Source organism: Chrysochloris asiatica, unplaced genomic scaffold, assembly GCF_000296735.1.
Source record: "Chrysochloris asiatica unplaced genomic scaffold, ChrAsi1.0 scaffold00197, whole genome shotgun sequence".
In the NCBI taxonomy this organism is placed as follows: domain Eukaryota; kingdom Metazoa; phylum Chordata; class Mammalia; order Afrosoricida; family Chrysochloridae; genus Chrysochloris; species Chrysochloris asiatica.
This window is the reverse complement of record NW_006408715.1, coordinates 59,492-68,262: the sequence shown is the minus strand read 5'-3', so window position 1 is coordinate 68,262 and position 8,771 is coordinate 59,492. Positions and strand designations below refer to the sequence as shown.

General features: G+C 37.8%; 1 pseudogene; it reads right to left on the bottom strand.

The window, feature by feature from the left end:
- LOC102832310 overlaps window positions 1-4,781 on the bottom strand; it is an 8,202-nt pseudogene extending 3,421 nt beyond the window's left edge.
- Window positions 4,782-8,771: the final 3,990 nt, after the last annotated feature.

Sequence of the window (8,771 nt, the reverse complement as noted above, 5' to 3'; positions counted from 1 at the left end):
CTACCAGAAAGTGTTGGAAACAGAGGGACCATGGTATTGGTATTGAAAGTTTTGTCATATTGATTTGTCATAGACATGGAAGAAACAGCTGTGCCCTGGTCAATGAGAGTGAGAGTAAGGTCCCTGAATGAAGATGACTTGTTTGTAGTGTGTCCTGTTATATCGCACTGAAAAACACTTGGGCAGGAGGCAGATGAAGTGGAGATCTGGCTCTGGCCAGAACCTTCAGACAACATGGTTGTGCTAGAATGTTGGTAAGGGTAGGCGCTACCCATGAGTGGTTGGAAAGAGGTGTTAGAGGCTGATGGCGGTAGCCATGCTGAGCTGACAGCTGGAGTAGAGACCCTCGAGAAGTTGCAGATACTTCCTGTGAGGGGAGCCGCATTGCTCACCACAGGAAGAGAGAACTGCAGAGAATTTGGAATTCCAAGCAAAGATGGATTTTGGTTATTTTCTGTATGAAAACAAGAGAGTGGTTAAAAAAATCAGTGAGACTGATACATTTCTCACTACATTTGAGGAACAACATTAAAGTTATTGCAATCAGAAAGTCTCTAGTACTAGTACTCAATTAGATGTCACAAATATAACTTGATGATGGTTATGTTATATGATATTGACACTTCTCCTTATTAACTGCCTGTGCTTCCAACTTGGGCACAGATATTCAGAAGACCCAATCAATCTGTTTCCTCCATTGTTCTCTGGGCTAGAAGCAACTTTCTCCCTGCTCTATTTTTCCTTGAGGCTGCACATTAGTATGTAGACATTTACAATTTGTTAGAATTAAAAAAGCATTTTAGAACTTGGAGGTCCTTCAAAAATTTCTGTTTCATCATTCTCATTTTATGAATGAGAAAAGTGAGGCTCAGATAACTTGTTCACATCCTCCCATTATGTTTGTAGCATTACCAGGTTACAGAACCTAGGACCCTCATGCCTTTGCCAGAACTCTCTGCTCTGAGCATTAACCTGCCAGAAACCAAACTTTAAAACTTTGACAAGAAACAGGCATTATGCGGTATTGGGGACAGGCACTTGAAATCACTGGAGCCCTTACCATTGTGATTCTCAGTGTCTCCTTTTGCTTGTCAAATTTACATGACAATTTTTCGAGTTCATGTAGAATTTAGTCCTGTTGGTATGTCTAAAAGGTCATTCTTACCCTAGTCAAGCCTGACTTCTGATTCTAAGTCAAAGTGGCCACCTGAGAGGTAGTTTATCTTGAAATGCCTTCCCCTCCCCCCTTTATTTCTATTCAGCACTCATTTAAGTAATAACTTCCCTTTTCCCAATTCCTACCAGTACTCAGAAGCCACTCATCTAATTTTTATCTATGCGTTTGCCTATTGTTGTGGCTGTTTACTGTCATGTGGGTTGTGATTCATTGCGGCTCTTTCTAGAGTTTCTGAGGCAATAAATCTTTATGGGAGCAGAAAACGTCTTTCTACTGAGGAGTGGCTGGTAGATTAGAACTGCTGACCTTTTGGTTAATAGTCCAGTGCATAACCACTATGCTACCAGGGCTCCTTATATCCCTATTATAGATTATTGTTGTTGTTGTTATGTGCCATCGAGTCGGTTCCGACCCATAGCGACCCTGTATAGGGTTTCCGAGGGTGTAAATCTTTACGGGAGTAGAAAGCCTCATCTTTCTCCTGTGGTGCAGCTGGTAGTTTCGAACTGCTGACCTTAAGGTTCGCAGCCCGATTCGTAACCACTACGCTACCAGAGCTCCTTCCTATTATAGATAGCTCATATAATATTTGTCCTTTTATTCCTGACTTATTTCAGTTAGCATAGTGTTTTCAAGGTTCATCCTTGTAGCATGCAACAGGACTTCATTTCTCTTTTGTTGTTGTTGTTAAGTGCCATCGAGTCATTTCCACCCCATAGAAACCCTGTATAGGGTTTCCAAGGAGCAGCTGGTGTGCTTGAACCACCGACCTTGCAGTTCAAACAACTTTGCAGTCTGATGCATTAGCCCACAGCGCCACACTGAATGATATCCATTTTATGTATATACCACATTTTTTTTAACCTATTCATCTGTTATTAGACACTTGGGTTGCTTTCATCTTTTGGCTATTGCAGATTTTGAATATTGTGAAGAATGCATTAATGAATCTGTTTAAATGCCTGCATTTAATTCTTTTGATATATATGTATATATTTGTAGTTTGTTGTTATTAAATGAAGTAGAGTCAGTTTCCACTCATAGTAACCCTGTATGGGGTTTCTGAGGCTTTAAATCTGTGAGGGAGCAGAAAGCCTCATCTTTCTCCTGTGGAGCAGCAGGTGGACTCGAACAGTGGACCTTGCAATTTGCAGTCCAGTGCCTATCGATTGGTGTGGCACTATAGGTTAAGCACTAGAGTACAAATTGTAAGGTCTATGGTTCAAACCCACCAAAAACTACATGGAAACCTCATGCAGAGTCGCTGTAAATTGGAAATGACTCATTGGCACTTAACATTTAGGAGAAAGATGAGGATTTCAACTCCTGAAAAGACTTACAGTCTTGGAAACCCAATTTAGGGTCACTATGAGTTGGAACTGACTTGAGGGCACTTAACAACAACAATAGTAACACTATGTTTAACTTTTTGAGCAATCACCAAATTGTTTTCTATAGAGGTTTTATCATTTTAATTTCCCCAAAACATGCTTTCTAGGAGAAAAAAAGTAATTTAAACTCTCTGAGCTTCAGCGGCCTCATCTATAGAGTATTTATATCAATGATAGTAACAACAAAACTAATAATAATCAATACATGAATACAAGTGATATATTCCTTATGATTTATATACAGGAAGTCAGAATACATCTGAAAGACAAATACCTAATCCTGAAAAATATTTAGCATCACAGATATAAAAATATGTAGATATTAATGACAACAAGCATCAAGACATAATAAATTCACTAATAAGTCATGGTTCTCACAGACTATAGTATGTGAACAGTATTAGCCAAAAAAATTAGTTCTAAAGATGGTGATTTTAAATAGATGGATAATCAGTACAAAGAAAATATATCAGTTAAAGCTGCATGACAAGAATCAAAATGAAGTAAAAGTGAATGTATAGATAACCACAATGTATGTACAGATATTTCAACAAAAATTTGTATAAAGCAGAGAGATAAATAATAAATATAAAGGAGTTTCTTTATCATGCTTATTGATATTTCTGAGCAAATAACAGATAACAATCCTAATAGAAATTGATGTTTCAATTGATATAGTCACATAAGATGCAGGGGAAAAAAACTTAAAAGTATAATTTTCAAAACCTAAATCATAATTATCTTCAACATTTAGGAATATGTCATCCTTCAAACCAGAAAGCAATCATCACTATTAGAATCTAAATTTGAAAACATATTTCATGTAGGGAACCCTTTGTCCAAATATCTCCACAATCTTGTTTTAGATAAATTCAAATTAGAAATATAGAGATCAATTGTCTTTTTTTCTTCTTAGGTAGCTAACGTCTTAAAGCAGATGATGACTATTAACAAATATGTCTGTGTTTAATCCACACAATTGTAAAGGTGACAGTTAGCCTTTACTTGGAACCTACTAATCTCACACCAAGGAAATTGTGATTCAGATGTGAATTAGGAGACATCAAATTTTCAAAACAAACAAAAAACATTAAATGGAAAAACATCTAAAATATTTAAAATAATTGAGACAAAATGTCTATGCTGAAAACATTTTTTTTTCTGCCGGCCAGTTCCCATAACCACTTTTATTAAGTTTCTTATTTATAAGGAGCATCAGTTCTAAAAAATATTTCTAAACTGTTTATATTGAAAACTGTCAGTTGTTATCTGTGTTCAAAGAGGCAATAGATAGAAAAACCAATTGGGTACAGTTATCGGATAAACTGCATTTTCCAGTGATATCCTTCCTAAACGAGCCTTAGTTTTCTTCCCAGCCCATTCATCGAAGCATTTGCTAAAAGTAAACTCATATTGTCCTCCTGGGTAGATTCTACTCTATCCTCTTTATGTTTTATGGCAAAATCCTTATTCCTCTTTGACATGGCATCCCGACTACCTCTTTTTCACTTGAACATTCTTCTATGCTATCCATCTTCTTTATCCTCATGTTTTCTTCCCCTCTTAACTCCTGTTGGCCCATACTTGATGATGAAAGTAGTCCTGGATATCCCTGCCTCATGATAGCCTAGTATTCTCCATCCTTTCTCCCCATTTTCTCTTCTTAGATTGAAAAAACCCCAAAATTTGTATTACTTAATGACAGGTATACATTTAAAATACCAGGAGAGATCAGTTGAAACATTTTTTCTTGATATGTATTGCAAATCTTCTAACACTACTTAGGATTTTTTTTTGTTTCTGTTCAAAGACTGTCAAGATGTTTCTGATTTTACTGTCCATATGTATGCCCTTTGAAATTCAGTATTAGAAAATGAAGGAACCATAGAAATTAAACAATCTAATGTAACAGATAACGAAACAGATTATGTGTGAGATTCAATGACTTGTCCAAAGTCACACAAGTAGCAAATGCCAAATCCAAAACAGAAATTAGGACTCTAGATTTCTAGTTCAATATATTCCCTCACTAATCCATGGTATTTTGACTCTACTATTAAATTTCAGAAAGAGGAAATCTAATGAAAACTTTTTAAACAGTTTATTTCTTTACCTGACATGGTCAGAGAAGAGGAGACATCAACTGTAGTAGATACAGGGGTTGAAGAGACGATACTAGAAGGTGCCTGAGCGGCTGAAGCCAAAGGGAGCATGTGTCCAGTATGAAAGTCACTGGTCACTGGTCAGTTGCGATGATTCAAATGTATTTACAGACAATTCCATGGAAACCCCAAGATTCTACCAGATGCCAGTAGGTTTGGTGGGAGAATGAGGTCACAAAACAGGCAGTTTAAAGGTCTGAGAGAGCCAATAGAGAGTCAGATTCCCAGCAAGAAGACAGGATTGGGTGGAAGTGTAGAGGTAGTAGAGCCATATGGCATTGAAATGGCTGAACCTGTGGTATTTCCACTTTCCCCAGGTTCTTACGTTAGGAAAATCATCTCAAAGTTTCTTATATATATTCTTTAGGGGGTCTTCAAAAGGTTTATGGGAAAATGGCATTAAAAGATGATGGAATTTTTCCATGAACTTTTGGAAAACCCCTTGAATTGCATATTTATTTCGATAATATATTTTTATTAATATGCATTATATATAGTTGCTATCCTTAGGAAAGAAAGAAAGACACATGTAAGTTGAACAGTTGCAGTTGTTCTGAAACCATATTAAGTGATCTGAATAGTAAACTTACTGCAGCTTTTAAAGGACCAAGGAAGGGGTTAAAGAACTCTTTTTGTAACTTGGCTGAAGAATAAGGTGATATGGCTTTGACAGCATCTTGTGGGGAGTGATGAGGTCCCAGGTACTATCTCTTTTCAGTTTCCTCTCTTTGAATCTTCTCATTCTTTGCCTGGGTTGGTCTGGACCAGATTGGACAAAATCAATCGCTTTTGCTCCTCTTCTTTCCCCCACCTCCCTTTTCCTTCATTATAGGCATTGTTTCTGAGATAAGCTTTGATCTTGCATTCTCACATTTATGGTTGTTACCTCCTGACAACTTTTGGAAGTAGGGGTCTTCTCAGTACCATGATGCTTCATAAACATAGTACCCCCACTGGAGGCAGACACCAGAAAGCTGGAAGACATGGCTGATTGCACATCTCCCCTCTTTTGGTCTTTGGTTGTGATTCTTTTGTCCAGAATTGTCTGCCTTGGCTCCTGGAGCAATGCAGGCATTTTGTTATCCCACATGTTTATACTTGAGAGGTATCCAGTATACTCCCTGCCCCCTCCCCCACTTTCCCTCATAAGTACACCTAGTGTGGCAGTTACTGTAGCCTCCTCCCCCTTCCAAACAGCCACCATGGAATTTTGGGTCTCTAGCATTCTCTGCCTGTCATACATGGGTGCAAAGTCTGTATAATGACTAGGAGAATGGTTAGAAAATAGAACTTTAGAGAAGAATAGGGAATGGGCAAAGTGAAAGAGTTGAGGAAAAAAGGGGTTCATGTGTGTTTCTTCCTGTAAAAAATAAACTAGGAGGTGGGGCTTGATGGTGGCTAGGGTGGAGGTTCAGTGAAGTTCACTGTCAGCCATACCACAGAATACCAGGCAAAGCAGGTCCAGGACAGAGATCCAAAACTCGGATCCACATAGCTAGGAATATTTTAAAAGTTTGAAGGCTTATAGTTAGTGGAACTTGAAGCTGAAGTAAGAAATTGTGTACTTTTTAATCTGCCAGGCTCAGTGGCTTGCAGCCGACATCTTGTGGGAGACCAAACGGCAAGACCAAGTGGGGGAGAAAAACACCACAGAAAAATGCCACAGGAACCTTGGAGCAAAAGTAGACAATACACTTTGGTTTGTTCTGATTTTATTATTAGGTATCTGGTCATTTGACCCCTCCCCAACTGTTTGTGCACCTCCATTCTGGTGACTAGAGGGGGTGCCTGAGTGAGTGGACACCTCCACCCTTACCACTGGTGGGTTCTTCTGCAACATATGCGCACAGATACTCAGCCCAAGAGCAGGCCCTAAACGTTTTTTGTTTTATTATTATTTTTTAATATGGGAAAAGGAAAGACAGGACTGTAGAGAGGGAAAGAGTTTAAAAATCACACAGGCCGAAAATTAAATTAAAGCCTGAGGTACAGCATAATAACCAACAGTGGCATCTAGAAATCTCTCAGGCAGCTTTGATAGCAAGAAGCTGAAGAGAGGACATTAAAGTCATACTCATATTAGGCTACAGATTTTTTTTTTTTTCTCCTTTTCTCCCTCCTCTCTTTTCTGTAATTATAGACTGCAAAATTCAGTCTAGTTTTGTTGTTGTTGTTGTTTTTTCTTTTGTTGATGCTGTTTTCGCTTTCTACCTATTGGGGACTCTTTCTCTCCATATATTACCTAAGAAGAGACAGCAACTGTGGCCATACAGTCAAGCTACAACCACACTCTATAAAACACCAAAACCCAGGCAAGAACCAACTGGCAAATACCAGGGAGGCAGACAACACCTGTGAAAGTGACTCTGAGTTAAGCAATAAGAAGAGTGAAAAGGGAAGCCACATCCTGATCACATCTACTTGGAGGCAATAGGAAAGCATAAAAAATACCAAAACATACACTCAATTAAATAATAAGGTCACAGATAAACACTAAACATGTCCAAGAAGCAAAAGCAGATGACCATATCAGCACATGTCCAGAAACAAGATAAATCGTCTGAGACAAATGACCTAGAGGTAGGCGGGGACTACATTCTGGAAGGAGGGCAGGCCTTGGAAATGCCTGAGAAAGAATTCAGAAAAATGATTATAAAATGTTTCCAAACACTTTACAGTGGAGTTGAGAAAAGTAAGGAAAAAGTCAGGAAAGTGCTACAGAAATAATAAAATAAGATAGATACAGCATTGGAAAAAATTCAAAACCTACAGAAAGAGGTCCAAACAATTAATAATAGAATATCGGAAATAGAGAGTACTCTGAAAGGGCAAAGGAGTAGAATAGAAGAGATGGAATGCCAAACCAGTGAGATGGAATACAAATCTCTCAATACCACTAAGATAGAAGAACAAAAAGGAAAAAGGATTAAAAAATCTGAAGAAGGTCTAAGATTCATGTTGTACAACATGGAGAGGAATAACTTAAGAATTACCAGCATTACATTACAGAACAAGAGGAATCATACAAGTCCACAGAGGAAATAGTTGAAGAAATGCTAGAAGAAAATTTCTCTAACATCCTGAAAAGTGAAAAGATAATCATTCAAGAAGCTCAACGAACCCCAGGAAGGATAGAGCCCAAAAGAAAATCACTGAGACATATCATAATCAAGCTCTCCAAAACCAAAGATAAGGAGACACTCCTGAAAGCAGCTAGGGAAAACAAAAGTGTCACATACAAAGGCAAGTAAGTCAGATTGAGCTCAGATCTCTCAGCAGAAACCATGTAAGCAAGAAGGCAATGGGAAGACATATGTAAAAATCTGAAAGAAAAAATTAACAGCCAAGAATCCTTTATCCAGCAGAGCTATCAAGCAAATACTCAGTGTAATCAAAACATTCCCGAATAAACAGAAGCTAAGGGATTTTGCCAAAGCCAACCCTGCACTACAAAACATCCTAAATGGAGTTCTGTGGTCTAAGAACCAACAAGAACAGACAACAACTAGAGATTGACATACTTGGCAGCACCTCCCAGAATTAAATCGACAGAAGCAAGAGTCATGAACAGAACAAAACTATAACAAACTCAGAGAATCTGGGAGGTCAGTCTATGATCAAAACAATTACAAAGTAAAAGAAGGTAAACATGTAGGAACAGAGATCCAGAGTGTGAGAAGGTCAGATAGATTATAGGATAAAATAGATGACACTAAATGGAAAGAAATGTTAATGGACTATAAGGCAACCTCAAAGAAAATTAACACTTCACAACATACCAAGAAAATGAAAATCCAAGAAGAACATGGAAACATTAAAACTATGAGGAAACTCACAAGAAAGAACACAAAAAGCATGAGCTCAACAAAGGAAGATACAGAACAAAAAAAGCAGCAACAACACATGCAAAAAAAACATATTGGAGGCAATTAATCAATACCTGTTGATAATTACACTGAATGTAAATGGATTAAATGCACCTGTTAAGAGACAGAGCGTGGCAGAATGGATAAGAAAACAAGATCCTTAAATATGCTGTCT